The sequence below is a fragment of the Scyliorhinus canicula genome, chromosome 2, assembly GCF_902713615.1.
Source record: "Scyliorhinus canicula chromosome 2, sScyCan1.1, whole genome shotgun sequence".
Taxonomy (NCBI): domain Eukaryota; kingdom Metazoa; phylum Chordata; class Chondrichthyes; order Carcharhiniformes; family Scyliorhinidae; genus Scyliorhinus; species Scyliorhinus canicula.
This window is the reverse complement of record NC_052147.1, coordinates 18,946,934-18,963,542: the sequence shown is the minus strand read 5'-3', so window position 1 is coordinate 18,963,542 and position 16,609 is coordinate 18,946,934. Positions and strand designations below refer to the sequence as shown.

Below are 16,609 nucleotides of genomic sequence, written 5' to 3'. Positions count from 1 at the left end.
GCGTCACCATTGAATAAAAATTTAACTGGACAAGCTGAACAAATACAGTTGATACAAATGCAGGTGAGAGGTTTGCTTGGGAATTCTACCGCAAATATACCAACTCTTGATTCCTTAATCCTGTCCAATGCGTAGGGGGCATAAGTCAGTGAACTGTCTGGGTGAGTGCAGCTCCAAAAACACTCAAGAAGCTTAACACAACCCTGAATAAAGCAGCCTGCTTGATGGACACCTATTCCACCAGCTTAACCATTTAATACCTCACAAGTAGCTGCAATGTATAAAATCTACAAATGCACTGCAGTAACTTGCCATAGCTATTTTGACAGCAACTTCCAAACTCAGAACTGTTGGCACTTAGAAAGACAAAGGCAAGAGGTGCAAGGCAATAACATCACCAGCAAATTCCTCTAAGTCACACACCATCCTGACTTGGAAACATATCACTTTCACTGTTTCTCCGTAAAAACCTTTAAAACTCTCTCCCTAATAGCTCTGTGGTTGTACCTATACTATGTGGATTGCAGCAGTTCAAGAAGGCTGCTCACCACCACCTTCCAAAGGTCATTTAGGGATGGGCAATGAGTCGCTTCTTGGCCTTTTGTCTCAGATCAAGTGTAGTATCTGTTCTTATCAGTTTAATATCTGATACGTCCCCTATCTGGGGACCGAATATTAAATTAATTTTTGAGACTCAGAGATGGTTCAGGGGGGTTGCTCCTTCCGCTCCACGCATTAACCTGGTCTTGCAGTGTTTCCAGGAATGGTGCCCTCACCCCGCTTTGGGGATGTAAAAAAAAAGGGACGGGCAATGAATACAGACCATGTCAGCAATCCCATAAATTATTTTTTTTTCTAATTCTTCTTCGTTTTATTGATGCACACTGTTGCTACAGATTTCTGATTCTGGATTTTTATGTATCTTCCCCATGCATTTCGTTTGACACACCGACAGCAGCAAAGTCTTTGGTTTTCCAGACCGTAATTAATTTCCCTAAATTCCACTGCTCTTGACTTTTCAACTTCTAGAACCTGTTTCTTGCCTAGCGCTTTCTCTATGCTTAATGTCTATTGCCTTATCTAGTCTCACTTACATTGTTCTTTTTCTTTTAAAGTGCTTTAGGACACTGTCTACCCCTAACTAATGTTCATTATTGCAGATATGTCATTATTTATACCTTTAGAATGTTCTCAAAATGTGTTATTTAATATGGCTGTCAGATCTCAGGTTAATAGTTCCCAGAATTTCCAGTTTTCAGGCACCATTCCTGTTACCAATTAAGCTCTGAAGGAGCTCATTGGTTGATGCCTGATTTAAACACACATAACAAATGGGACCTTTTACCTAAAAACGAATCTTCAAGAGAATAAATTAATTCAAATTACCTCCTTTGAGTATAGCACACAAGATAGGTTTGACATCATACCACCGGTCGTTTCCTGATGTAAATCCACTCCTGGTTACCAACAAATACATACCTAGACAGAAAAAGAAATAAGAAGAATTAGTCAAGAAATACTGCAAAAGGATTTGTTTAAAAGATGCAATCCACTATGTTTCATTTTATGGAAGCATACGTAGAGAATAGAAAATAGAAAGAGTGATACCCGAATCATGAGGAATGGTCATTCAGTGATGTAAATCTCAATGGGAAAACTGTGTGCCAGCTTGAGAAAGAGAGTCTTTGGAACTACGATGTTGTGGCCATTCCGGAAACATGGGTTTCACAGGGGCAGGAATGTGTTAGATGCTCCGGGGTTTAGATGTTTTAAGAAGAACAGGGAGGGAGGTAAAAGAGGAGGGGGAGTGGCACTGTTAATTAGGGAGTGCATCACAGCAGCAGAAAAGGAGGTAGTCGAGGAGGGTTTTTCTACTGAGTCAGTAGGGGTGGACGTCAGAAACAAGAAAGGAGCAGTCACTTTATTGGGAGTGTTCTATAGACCTCTCAATAGCAGCAGAGAGATGGAGGAACAGATTGGGCGGCAGATCTTGGAAAGGTGCAGAAGTAACAGAGTTGTTGTCATGGGTGATTTCAACTTCCCTCATGTTGACTGGAACCTCCTTAGTGCAGATGGTTTGAATGGAGCAGATTTTGTCAGATGTGTCCAGGAAGGATTCCTGACTCAATATGTAAATAGGCCAACTAAGGGAAAGGCCATATTGGATTTGGCGCTTGGCAATGAACCAGCCAAATGTCAGATTCTCGGTGGGAGAGCATTTCATGACAGCGGCCACAACTCCTTGACCTTTACCATAGTCATGGAGAGGGACCGGAACAGACAGTATAGGAAGGTATTTAATTGGGGGAGCAGAAATATACAGCTAATAGACAGGAACTGAAGAGCATAAATTGGGAACAGTTGTTCTCAGGGAAATGCACAATGGTAATGCGGGGGTTGTTTAAGGAGCACGTGCTGCGAGTGCTGGATAGTTTTGTCCCACTGAGACAAGGAAGGAATGATAAGGTGAAGGAGGCTTAGATGACAAGAGAAGTGGAGCTTCTAGTCAAGAGGAAGATGGAAGCTTACGTTAGGTTGAGGAAGCAAGGATATGGCACAGCTCTAGAGGGTTACAAAGTAGCCAGGAAGGAACTCAAAAATGGACTTAGGAGAGCTAGAAGGGGACATGAAAAAGCCCCAGTGGGAAGGATTAGGGAAAACTCCAAGGTGTTCCACACTTATGTGAGAAATAAGAGGATGATCAGAGTGAGTGTAGGGCTGATCAGGGATAGTGGAGGGAACTTGTGCCTAGAGTCTGAGGAGGTAGGGGAGGCCCTAAATGAATATTTTGCTTCAGTATTCACTCGAGAGAGGGACATTATTGCTCATCAGAACAGTGTGAACCAGGTTAATAGACTCAAACAGGTTGATAAAGAACAAAGAACAAAGAAAATTACAGCACAGGAACAGGCCCTTCGACCTTCCCAGCCTGCGCCGATCCAGATTCTTTATCTAAACCTGTCGCCTATTTTCCAAGGATCTACTTCCCTCTGCATTAGGATAGATAATTCCCCTGGGCCAGACGGGATATACCCAAGGTTACTACGAGAAGCTAGGGAGGAGATTGCTGTGCCATTGCCGATGATCTTTGCATCTTCACTGTCCACTGGAGTAGTACCGATGATTGGTGGGAGGCGAATGTTGTTCCCCTATTCAAGAAAGGGAATAGGGAAAGCCCTGGGAATTACAGACCAGTCAAGTGTATGTCTGTGGTGAACAAAATACTGGAAAGGATTCTGAGAGATGGGATTTATGATTAATTAGGAAAACATAGTTTGATTAAAGATAGTCAGCATGGCTTTGTGAGGGCAGGTCATGCCTCACAAGCCTCATTGAATTCTTTGAGGATGTGACAAGACACATTGATGAAGGTTGGGCAATGGATGTAATGTATATGGATTTCAGTAAGGCATTTGATAAGGTTCCCCATGGTAGGCCCATTCAGAAAGTCAGGGGGCATGGTATACAGGGAAATTTGGCTGTCTGGATACAGAATTGGCTGGCCAAAAGAAGACAGTGAATGGGTGGAAAGTATTCCGCCTGGAGGTCGGTGACCAGTGGTATTCCACAGGGATCTGTTCTGGGACCTCTGCTCTTTGTGCTTTTTATAAATTACTTGGATGAGGAAATGGAATGGTAAGTTTGCCGATGACACAAAGGTTGGTGGAGTTGTAGATAGTGTTGAGGCCTGTTTCAGGTTACAACAGGACATTGACAGGATGCAGAGTTGGGATGAGAAGTGGAGATGGAGTTCTATTTAGATAAACGTGGTGATTCATTTGGAAGGTTAAATTTGAATGCTGAATACAGAGTTAAAGGCAGGATCCTTGGAAGTGTGGAGGAACAGAGGGATCTTGGGGTCCACGTACATAGATCGCTCAAAGTTGCCATCTAGGTTGATAGGGTTGTTAAGAAGGCATATGGTGTGTTGGCTTTCATTAACAGGGGGATTGAGTTTAAGAACCGCAAGGTTTTGCTGCAGCTTTATAAAACCCTGGTTAAACCACATGTGGAATATTGTGTCCAGTTCTGATCGCTTCATTATAGGAAGGATGTGGATGCTTTGGAGAGGGTGCAGAGGAGATTTACAAGGATGCTGCCTGGATTGGAGGTTGAGGGAGTTAGGGCTTTTCTCACTGGAGCGAAGAAGGAAGAGAGTTGACCTGATAGAGCCGTACAAGATGTTGAGAGGCATGGATAGAGTGGATAGCCAGAGACTTTTCCCAGGGCGGAAATGGCTGTCACGAAGGGGCATAATTTTAAGGTGATTGGAGGAAGGTATAGGGGAGATGTCAGAGGTAGGTTCTTTACACAGAAAGTGGTGAGTGCATGGAGTGCACTGACAGCGGAGGTGGTGGAGTCAGAGTCATTAGGGACATTTCAGCAACTCTTGGACAGGCATAGACAGCAGTAAATTGAAGGGGTGTAGGTTAGGTTGATCTTAGATTCGGATAAATGGTTGGCAAAACATCGTGGCTGAAGGGCCTGTACCAAGCTGTCCCTGTTCTATGTTCTATGTGAGTTCACACACCTGTGGAAGACAGTGATAGGAAATATGAATGGGATTGAGAACAAGAAGCAAAAGCAATAAAAATATGCTTTATAATATTACCTTGTGCTGCATGATGTAACAATCATGTCATTACAAACAGCATAGCTCTGATTAAATGTCAAATCATGAGGTTAACTCATCATTTCAGTCTTTACTGTTTTTGAGAAATTACTATGTGCAAAATGGCTTTTATGTTTTTCTGCATCAGGCGTTTCAAAGTAGTTCATTGTGTGAAGCAATTTTAAGACATTTGTTAGGCTCATGATAAAGCACTAGATATTAACTATCCAAAAAGAACAATTCTCTTCAAATAAAATCTCTCACTAATCAATCGAAACTGCAGAATCCCTTTAGTGTGGAAGAAGGCAATTTGGTCCATCAAGTCTGAACCGACCTCTGAATGGGCCCCATACCAAGGCTCACTCCCCTACTATATCCGTAATCCCACCTACCTGCACATCTTTCAACAGTAAAAAGGTAATTTTACCATGGCCAATCCATCTAACCGGCACATCTTTGTATCGCAGCACCGATAGGAAACCCACACACACAGGGGGAGAGCATGCAAACTCCACACAGGCAATCGCCAAAGGCCGGAATTGAACCCAGGTCCCTGGCGTTGTAAGACAGCAGCACTAACTACTGCGTCACCATGCTCTTGTAACACATGAATATAAGATTTTCATTACCTGGCACAAAATCACAGAGTTTGGCAAATTATGCCATCCTTAAATTGTGTAAAGGATAGTGAACTAGCTGCACACATCAACTATATATGCCTTGTCTAACTATATTTGAGTACAGACAATATCCACTACCTCTGATGTAAAATGTGTAATTTATATAACACATTGATTCAAAACAACTGCAATCTATGTACCTGCATTAGGCGTTTCATGGCCACTCAACAGAGGTGCAATAATCCCCACGTCAGAAGCACAAAGCCGACTTGCAATTATTAGGGTATATGCAATTTGTAGAACCGGAAATACTTCATATGCTTCAACTTCTACGCCAATTCTCCACTGCAAGAGAGGTTCTATAAGAGCACAATGGTAAAAGGAAAATACACCAGAACTGTTGTTAAATATGGTATTTTGTCCTGCAACTTTGTAGATATAATTTTACAAGGCTCAGCTACTGACAGAACCTCACTAGTCATGAACTCCAGTTGGAAACAAGAGGATAACATTAAAACCCAATTCTTTGTCTCCCAACAGATTTCCAGACAGTGCAATCCAGATCCAAAACATCCACTGCATAAAAAATATTCCTGAAGTCACTTTTGGTTCTTCTACAATTTATCGTACCAGGATTTTCTAGTTCTCAACCCCTTTTTTATTCTTTCATGGGATGTGAGCAATACACCAGCACATGATGCCATCCCTAATGGCCCTCGCGATGATAGCCACCTTTTGAACACTTCAGAGCATCTAGCATAGGTTCATCCACAAGTAAGGGATACCAAAATATTGACTCAGTGACTCTGAAGGAATACCATATATTTCCAAGTTTGGATTTGGATTTGTTTATTGTCACGTGTACTGAGGTATAATGAAAAGTATTTTTCTGCGAGCAGCTCACAGATAAAGATTAGCATGATTATAAGAGATGTAAAAAGAAGCTCTGTTTGGGAGAGCTCGCAGAGAGTCGCCATGCTCTGGCTCAATCTTGCCTGTCAGGATGGTGCATGGCTTGGAGGGGAACTTGAGGATGGTGTTCCCATGCGTTCTGCTGCCCTTTTCTTCTAGATACTAGGGGTAATAGCTTTGGAAGGTGCCATTGAAGAAGCCCTGGCGAGCTGTTGCATCTTGTTTGTGGAATACACTACTGGAACCATGGGCGGGATTCTCCCGTACCCGGCAGGGCGGGGGAGTCCCGGCGGGATGGAGTGGCATGAATCCTCTGCACCTTCAGGGGCTAGGCTGGCGCCGAAGTGGTTTGCGCCCTGCCGGCCAGCGTGGAAAGCCTTTGGCGCCAAGCCAGCCAGGACCGAAGGGGCTCCGCCGGCCGGCACGAGTCCACACATGCGCGGGAGCATCAGCAGATGCTGACGTCATCCCTGTGCATGCGCAGGAGGGGGTTCACCTATGCGTTGGCCATCGCAGAGGCTGACACGGCTGGCACGGCCGATGCGTAGGAAAAGAGTGCCCCCACGGCACAGGCTCGCCCGCGGATCGGTGGGCCCCAATCACGGGCCAGGCCACCATGGGGGCCCCCCCCCCGGGGCTAGATCGCCCCGCGCCATCCCCCCAGGACCCCAGAGCCGGCCCGCGCCGCCAGGTGCCGCCGGTAAGGGACCTAGTCTAATCTACGCCGGCGGGACTAGCAAAGAACCGGCGGGACTTCGGCCCATCATGGGTTGGAGAATCGCCGGGGAGCCCCCCCCCCCCCCCCCCCCCGCCCCTGCAAAATCTCCGGTGCCGGAGAATTCACGCCCCCCCCCCCCCCCCCCCCCGGTGATTCTCCGACCCAGCGGGGGATCGGGGAATCCCGCCCCATGTGTCAGTGGTAGAGCAAGTGAATATTGAAGTTAGGGGTTGGAATAAAGTCACTAGTTTTAGTGTGACTATCATTTTGTCGTTTAAATTAATATGTTCTGAAGCATTTTCTGCTAAAATTGATGGAAGCCATTTTAATAAAATCTAAACTAGTATTATTGGATTTCAGGCATATTAGTTAAGTAGACATCCTTAATTGTGAGGCAATTAAAGAATAAATAATTCATTAATAGATCATTTGGAACACAAATGCTTATAACGTCCATAATTATAAGCATATTATTAACACTTGATGTAGATTTAGATTTATTGCCGCATTTACCAAGGTACAGTGAAAATTATTGTTCTGCGCACAGTCCAGGCAGATTGTTCTATGCATGAACAAAAACATGGGACATACAATAAATACACAATGTACATAATTAGATAAAGACATCGGGTGAAGCATACGGAGTATAGTGCAGTATAGTACAGTAGTGAAGGTGTGCAGAGAGATCAGTTCAGTCCATAAGAGGGTCATTCACGAGTCTGGTAACAGCGGGGAAGAAGCTTTTTTTGAATCTTTTGGTGTGTGTTCTCATACCTTTGTAATGTCTGCCTGATGGAAGAGGTTGGAAGAGAGAACAACCGAGTGGAAGGGCCTTTGATTATGCGGCCCGCTTTTCCAAGGCAGCGGAGGGGGGAAAAGAAGAGTAAATGCATATGAGGTGCGTGATGGACTGGGCTGTGTTCATGACTCTCTGTAGTTTCTTAAGGTCTTGGGCCAAGCACATGCCATATCAAGCTGTGATGCAGCCAATAGGAAGCTTTCTATGGTGCATCTTTAAAAATTGGCAAGAGTCAATGCAGACATGCCGAATTTCCTTAGTTTCCTGAGGCAGTAGAGGCGCTGTTGTGTTTCTTGATTGTGGTATCGATGTGAGTGACCCAGGACAGATTGTTGTGATGTGTACACCTCGGATTTTGAAGCTATCAGCCATCTCCACCATAATCATAATTCAACGGCACCATTAATGCAGACAGGGGTGTGCACGGCACTGTACCTGACCTGTACCTTAGTTTTGCTGACATTGAGGGTGAGATTGTTGTAATTGTGATGCACGATCAATAACTCCCGAAGCGAGATTGTAGGACAATTGAAGGCTTTATTAAACTAGATGTTTCCCCCAGCAGCGCAGGTGCGTAATGCAGCAGCTAGGGAAACACAGACTCTTATACTCCGCCTTACTGGACGGAACCAGCAGACAGGCTTCACCAATGATCTTATAGCATCAGGATCAGGAAGCTCCAACACCAATTAACTTATAGCATCAGGTATCTCCAACCTAGGTACCGTAATTCTCCTAATACTGACTACCACACATTGCACCCACCTCACAGATCCACCCACTACTCACGTCATCAGTAAACTTGCAGATGGAGTTGGAACTGGAGTTTACCACACATTCGTGCATGTATAAGAAGTATAGTGGTGGGCTAAGTATGTAGCCTTGTGGGCTCCCGATATTGAGGATTATCGTGGAGGAGGAATTGTTGTTTATCCTTACTGATTGTGGTCTATGGGTCAGGAAGTCAAGGATCCAGTTGCAGAGGGAGGAGCCAAGGATTATGAATACAGACATTTAAAGTGTGTGAGAGAAAAGATTAATGTGTTTCTCAGGCTACAGAATAAAGAGATCACATGAATGTTAACCTTGACTATGAGAAGGACTGAATAGGCCATTATCTAAGAGACCACAACTCCAGACAGCCAATTATTGGTCGAGACCCAGGCCTACCTCAAGATAAGAAATATAAGGCGTGATCTAACAGAAACATTTCAAAGTGTGATAGCGAGCGGGAACAGCCGGGTGTTTGCCGATAGCTAACCCGGAGAGGCCGCCACCATTATCTAACGTTAATTCGGGCACTTAATGACACCCTACGGGCTTCATGCTGGAAATGACTGCCCTGCCAGCTAATTCACCTGGACTGGAGTCGACAGCTCCCCGCGAACAAGGGAGAGCAGCTCTTAAACCGATCCCGCAGAGCAAACCCCAGACAGCACGCAGCCATGCCACCATGCAGACCAGCTCCACGTTTCAGTGAAGTCAACTTGGCCCGACTGTTGAACACGTTGGAGTCCAGACGGGATACCCTGTTCCCTGAGGGGGGTCGAACGGTCAGCCACAGGGCAGCCAGTGCCGTCTAGGGTGCAGTGGCGGCGGCCATCAGCACGAGGGGGACCGCCGCCCAGTGCCATAAGAAGCTAAACGGGTGAGTTGGCATTGACTCCCTTGCACCGGTCCCGCTTTCCACCTCCGGCCGTCCCCACACCCGACAGTACAGCGGTTGGCACCGCATCACAACACCACCCCAGCACAATAGCGCGGCCGTGCCTCAGCACACCCTGGCACCCACCTGTGTATCTTACCTATACTCAGTGGCAGCGCCCACCTCTGACGGCGCCATAACACCCACTCCAAGAGGCATGACGTGTGCGGCTCACAATGTCCTTTCTTTGTCCTTGCAGGAGATGTTGGCGCACAACAGATGGCAAAGGGCCCAAATAGGCGGCGGGATGCTGGACATCAGGGTCCTCACCTCCTACGAGGAGCAGGCCCTGGAGGTTTAGGGGTGGCCAAGGACAGATTGGTCACTGACATCAAGCTTGGCCTGCGCCGTATAGGTAAGTATCCACCGGCCCCCACCCAGACCATCTGTCACATGTGTGTTCATGCCAGACATAATGATTCTTTCCTCTCACTGACCACATGTCCTGTCTCCTGCAGGATCTCCAAGCGATGGTCCCGGCCCATCCGAGATGGAGTTGCAGCTCCCTACCGTCCAAGAGAACACCTCAGAGGAGAGCACTGCGGATGCCACCATTGAGGCGTCACAGCTGTCATCCCCAAATCTACCAGTGCAGAAACTCACACCTCGGTGGGCGAAAGTAGTGGACAAGCTTGTGTGGCACAATCTGATGAGCAGCACACAGTTGCTGATGCACATCAAACGGAACCTGTCCAGGGGGGACAGCAGTTGGACCTCTGCTGGATCCCAGGACCCAGATGTCAAGCCTCTGGACCAGGTTATCCAGGAGCAGATGCATAGCTAGGGTGTGGCCCTGAAATTCAGAGGGGGATGTTAGCGACACTCTAGTGGGTCCATAGCCGATTGGAGGAGTCCCAAAGACTACGGGCACAGGAGTTGGCTCTGGCAATGCGTGGCATCAAGGCCAACACTGGCGACCGCAGTGGAAAGCCTGGAGTACGGTATTAGCAGCATAAGTGGTGATGTTCAACGCATCGCTCAATCAGTGACAGCATGGTCACTGGGGAATGTGTCCCTGACACAGGTGGACCCTGTTGAGGCCCTGAAGAGCATGTCCCACTCTAGGTGGGCATTGCTGAGGGACTGCAGATGTCCCAACTCACTGAGGAACGTGTCCCAGATGCAGGTGGGGATTTGCGAGAGCATGGCCTGGTTGCAGAGGGGCATTGCTGAGGGCATCGATACCATGGTGCAGACAATGGGAAGCCGCCCAGGCTGGCAGAGCAAGATAGTGCGCAGGCCTCTGCAGTTACCCCCCCCCCCCCCCCCACCCCCCCCTCCATCCCAAGGTGACCCTAACGACCAGAAAGAGGGAGCAGTGGAGGCCAAATCATAGCCGCCCTCCAGGGAGACTACAGTAATCACCACCTCTCTCGAGTTCCCCCCCTCCTGACAATGGCATGCCTTGGGTCAGCGGGCAGAACAAGGAGGCACGGCAAGGCATGTGCCACTGGCAAGTCAGCCAGGTCTTCGGGCCCCAGACCCTCCAGAGGTGGACATCAAAAGTCACAGGGTGTAGTAAGCAGCAGGTTGCCTCCACCTATGATGGGTACCCTGGGGACACACCTAGATGTAGCAGACGAGAACGTAGGGCTAAGACGATTGAGGATCACAGAGGGCACAAGGTGGAGGGCATCATCGGTAGCTGGGGACAGTTAGGGTCATGATTGTAAACCATTAAATATGTTATACTCGAGACATGTGAAGCCTGTCACATTATTCCGCACTGCGAACCAGCCTGCACCCATTCCCCGTTTGCCCTCCCCCCAGCTCCAGACCCCCAGCCACAATGGTCCTAGATCTGCCACCCCTCCCACAGCATTCCACATGCAAGTGTGAACGCGCTGAGAGGAGACAGACAGGACAGGCATGAGTCAGAAAATGGCCTAGATTGAGGAGCACCAGAGCTCATCTCACAGCAGGTTATCATCACCCTCCTGCCTTATACATTAACCCACTGACAGTGCTGACAAAGGCACATTACCCTGGAGTGATGTAACACAGACCCTGAGAGGGTGGAATAAGGCGATGAGTGGGGGAAGGGGTCGGCGGATCGGGCAGGGGGATGAGTGGGGGGGAAATGGTGGGTGTGAAGGGGAGAGGGGATGAGATGACAGACAAAACCACTTCCTAAGAGAAGCGGGTGATGATGAGGGCCTCCCTGGCCCTCCGGACATTCCAGACCCATGCTGCTGCTGCCTGGCCTCCATCCTCTAGCTGCTCCTGCAGTTGAAATTAAATTAAATGAAAACCAAAATGAAATGAAAATGAGTTTGTCCCCAGGCTCCCCCTCCAGTCCCTCCTGGTCCTGCTCATCCTGATCCTGCTCCTCTGATGAGGCCGCATGTTCCTCCTCTTCCACCTCCAGCAAGATGCCCTGCTGCTGTGCCAGGTTGTGGAGGGCACAGCAGACCACCATAAAGCAGACAACACTCCATCTGCCATCTTGTGCCAAAAGTGTGGCACTCGGCACACAGCAATGACCGGCCTTTGGAAAAGTTTGTTCCAGGTTGGCCATTTTGCAAAACAGTGTTTTACCTGTCCTTCAATGCACTATATAAGATCGGTAAATGGAGTTGATGAGATAAATCTGACTAACAGTTTTTCATCAATCTCATTGCAACCACGAGCCAGAAGAGTCCGAACAAAAAAGATGAAAGTATAATTTCAGAAAAAAACGAAGCTAGTAAGAACTCTCCGAAACCATCAAAACCAGATGGAAATCGATGGTGTTACTGAATAAATCAATATTACGTTGCAATTTTGACGCTAAAACAAGAGCCAACCTCCTCAGTCGATCTGCTTTGCATAAGCTGAACGCGCAGCTGAAAGTCGCTGATCAGCCGGGACTGCCAGTATATTACGGAATTTAATGTGGCCAATCCACCTAACCTGCACATCTTTGGGTTGTGGGCGTGAAATCCACGCAGACATGGGGAGAATGTGCAAACTCAACACAGACAGTGACCTGGAGCCAGGATCGAACCCATGTCCTCAGCGCCGCAGACAGCAGTGCTACCCAATGCGCCACTGTGCCACCCCCGCTTAAATCATTCTTTGATGAACCAGAAAACATGGGATGCACAGGCTATAAGATTGACTGGAGGGAGGGCAAAAATTCAAACAAAACCAAAGCACAAAGGTCGAAGCACTCGCAGAACAGTTATGAAAACTGTATCAAATTAATCATTCTTTCATTTCTTCAGTCCACCTAAAGCTCCACAACATGGAATGTTAAGCCAAAGTTCAGCAGTCAAACTCAAGGCTGACTTTGAACTTGGCGCTCTACTGCGTGAACACATAATTCCGTGTGTAATGTTATATTTTATAGGAGAAATCATTGCAGATGGTGCTGAATCCAATTTTGACTGCTACGAATATCTGCTTGAGGATATCGAAAAAGATGCAGAAAGCAATGGCATGGAAGGTGAGACAGATGAAGACCAGTATGGACTACTTGTAGATCTTTTTCACAGGAACAAAGATGGGCTCAATGACAAGGAGTGCGACGCCGGTGGTTTGGACGGAATAACAAGGTGGTCACAGGGGACGTACAGACCGCGCTGGCAACTGAGAAGAGCGGGAGGTCGGAGATAGTGCACTCAAAAATAAAAACTGCAATAGAAGCTGCTGATACCACAGAGGACCAGCCACTGACCAAGCTTGAAACAGAAGATACCCTCTTAATATTAGAGAAGCTTGTTCCAGAGGTACTTGATGGCTCGTTCCAGCCCTTTGAAGAGATTCCTGTAGTCGATCCCCAGATCATCGAGAACACTGAGAATGAGTGGAAAGACATTGATGGTGCAGATGATGGCAGAAACTCTGATGTTGGAGAGTTTGACAACTCCAAGACTGAAACAGTGGAGATCCTTGAGGACGCTGATGATGAATTGGAAGATATTGATGATGAATACGATGACAGCATCTTGGATGTCGAAGTGATTGGCAACTCTGGGAGCGATCCAGGGAAGGAGCTGATAACAATTTCATTATGCAGCTCAACAGATCACTCATGCTTTCTTGAATTTGACAAGGATGACCCAACACCTGGATCATCGTGACCAGCGAGCATCGTAATCTCCAGGAAGAAGAGCAATTGAGCAATGCTCCAGCGAGCCAAGAAGGGGCGGCACCTGTTGCTGCACTTCCAAACTCCACCCAGACACCAAAAAGCAAAGCGCTTCAACATTCCATAGAGGCCGCAGAAGTGGGCGTGATCACACAACCCAGTGATGACGCATCGGCCCCTCAGGGTGCACCTGAAACTCCGCAGACCTCCAAACACAGGGTGAAGACCAGTACCATACCAGATGCTGCCAAACTTAAACACAAACACAAGAAACCTCGTAATTCCATTCTCAGAACAGAAAGAAGAAAGAGGAGAAAGCTGGGAGAGTTAGCTCATCCCACTAATAAACCAGAAACAGAAACAAAGAGAAGCAGCAAACAGCATTGTGGCAAGAAGAGGAAAAGGAAGCTGGTGACGCAAGCATGGCAATCATGGAAGCTGGCAATAGCCCAAATGATCACAGAGGTGATCCCGTGAAGGAGACACAATGACCTGTGCGAAAGAGATGGACACTGCCCAGGCACATCATGTATATGGACACCCTAATTAAACTTATTCACATTGTTAGACATCGCATGAATGTTTAAAATTAAAAGATTAATATTGGTTGGAAACAAATCTTAATATTTTCTGAGGAAGGGAATGTCATGACATGCCTGTGAGCAATATTCCAACCAGTAGATGGCGGCACAGATACACATGTAGTCTCAGGACAGTGGTCATGTGACAAGGTACTCCAATATAAGTGGCGGCACATCCGGCCATCACCAGATGGCTGTAAGACGTACAAGTGAACAGTCGTGCGAGGTGCAGTTCCTGAGGATTACAAAGAAACTCCATGATAACTTGCTCTGTAACAGATTGCTATTTTACCATGTGTGATTCAATAAAGATCCTGGTTTGGACAAGTCAAAATGTTTGGTGGATTCTTTGCCAGACAGCGAACACCAAACACAGCAAATTGCAACTGTGAATGAGGGGGCAAGGTTTGACTATACCAGGACATTAGAGCGTTAGCCTGCAAAAAGGTGTGCTGGGTTCAACAGGGCCATGACAGCTCTCTATCAACGGCAGATCTGGTTCAGGGTGCTGTACCCGGCGAAACTGTGGGTAACCTCTGAAGACCAGAAGTATTATTTTGAAACCCCAGAGAAGGCCATTGACTTTATTAAACAGCATAAAGTGGGGGAGAACTGAACTTTGATGGGAGACGGAGGAGTTGGCACAGTGGAGTTCAGAGGACACGAGTAGTGCGGGAGTTGGAGGGTGGGAGGGAGGCTTTTACTTCTTTTCGGACAGGGAATTTCATTGGGATAACTATTTGTTAAGGGGTAATAAGTTTGTAAGGAGGCAACTGCACTCCTTCCCCCTCTCCTGCTGCTTGTGTTTTTTGGAGGAGTTGACCTGTGGTTTTGGATGTGTCTTGGTTTGTATGTGGAAGGGGGAGGTCCATAGGGAGCTGCTTACACAAATAAAGGAGGAAGGGGTGGGGAGAGGGGTAGAGGGGTAAATAGAAGGAGCCTTCGGGCAGGAGCTCCCACGCTGGCAGGTAATGCTGGCGAATGGAACTGAGGTGGGCAAAATGACTACGAGAGATATCTAAGGGGGATGGGTAGTGGGAGAGGGAAGAGGGGAGGGAGGGAGATGCAACGTGGCAGTGTTGGAGGAGAAGAGTGGTCATGGGTGGTGAAGGGGGCCATCTTGGATGGGCTAGCTTCAGAGTGAAATTAAAGGGGACAGAATCGGTAGGGGAGGATGGCGGACAGTAGAGGGCAGTGGAGGCGCAAGCCTCCGGTAAGACTCATAACATAAAATGTGTGGGGGCTGAATGGCCTGCTGCAGAGATCTCAGGTCTTCAAGCACCTAAGGCCTTTGAAGGCAGGGGTGGTCTTCTTGCAGGAGACGTACCTCCTGGTGAGAGATCGGTTAGGCTGAGAAAGAGATGGGTGGCTCAGATATTTCACTTGGGGTTTGACTCGAAGTTGAGCCATTTGTAAGTGCTAAGGAAGTATGGGACCCGGATGGGCAGTACGTGATGGTGAGCGGGGTGCTAGAGCGGACACCGGTGGTGCTAGTGAATGTATATGCGCTGAATTGAACGATGTGGGTTAATGAGGGGGTTGCTGGGAGTGATTCTGGACACACATCAGATGATTATGGGAGGGGACTTTAATTGTGTGCTGGAGCCGAGGGTGGACAGGTCGTACCCCACGTCAATGGGAAGGCTACGGATGACGAAGGAGCTGGGAGAGTTTATTGAAAGGATGAGTACGATGGACCTGTGGAGATTTAAGAGCCATGGGGAGAGGGAGTATTCCCTCCCGCACGTGTCGAAGGTATACTCCAGAATCAATTTTTTTTTTGCGTTGAGCCATGAGGTGTTGGTGGGGGAGTTGGGGGCAGAGTATGCGGGGTTAGTAATCTCAGACCACACTGCGCATTGGCTGGCGGTTCGTCTTAGCTCGGGACAGAATCAGAGTTCGGGATAGAGGTCAGACTCAAAGCTGTTAGAGGACAGGGAGTTTTGTGATATGGGCAGCACGGTAGCATGGTGGTTAGCATAAATGCTTCACAGCTCCAGGGTCCCAGGTTCGATTCCCGGCTGGGTCACTGTCTGTGCGGAGTCTGCACGTCCTCCCCGTGTGTGCGTGGGTTTCCTCCGGGTGCTCCGGTTTCCTCCCACAGTCCAAAGATGTGCGGATTAGGTAGAGTGGCCATGCTAAATTGCCCGTAGTGTCCTAAAAAGTAAGGTTAAGGGGGGGGTTGTTGGGTTACGGGTATAGGGTGGATACGTGGGTTTGAGTAGGGTGATCATTGCTCGGCACAACATTGAGGACCGAAGGGCCTGTTCTGTGCTGTACTGTTCTATGTTCTATGTTCTATGTAAGGTGCGGTCGGTGATCAAGGACTACGTGGACCAAAATGGGGAGGTATCGGCAACCACATTTTGGGAGGCATTGAAGGCTCATCGAGATAGGAAAAGAAGTGAGGAGTACGAAAGATTATTGGGCACGTTAGTCGAGGTGGACAGGAAGTATTCGAGGGGACCCACTGTGGAGAGATTTGCAAAGAGAAAGTTACAGGAGCTTGATGGGTTGACAATGGGAAGATCAGTTGGGCAGCTACGGAGGGTGAGGAGGGTGCAGTATGAATATGAGAGAAGGCGAGCTG

At 47.7% G+C, this 16,609-nt stretch overlaps 1 non-coding gene across 1 annotated transcript; it reads left to right on the top strand.

The window, feature by feature from the left end:
- The first annotated feature begins 585 nt into the window (after window positions 1-585).
- Window positions 586-777, top strand: LOC119962534. The gene has a single exon (XR_005459904.1). It is a non-coding gene; the product is annotated as a U2 spliceosomal RNA (small nuclear RNA).
- The last annotated feature ends 15,832 nt before the right edge of the window (window positions 778-16,609 follow it).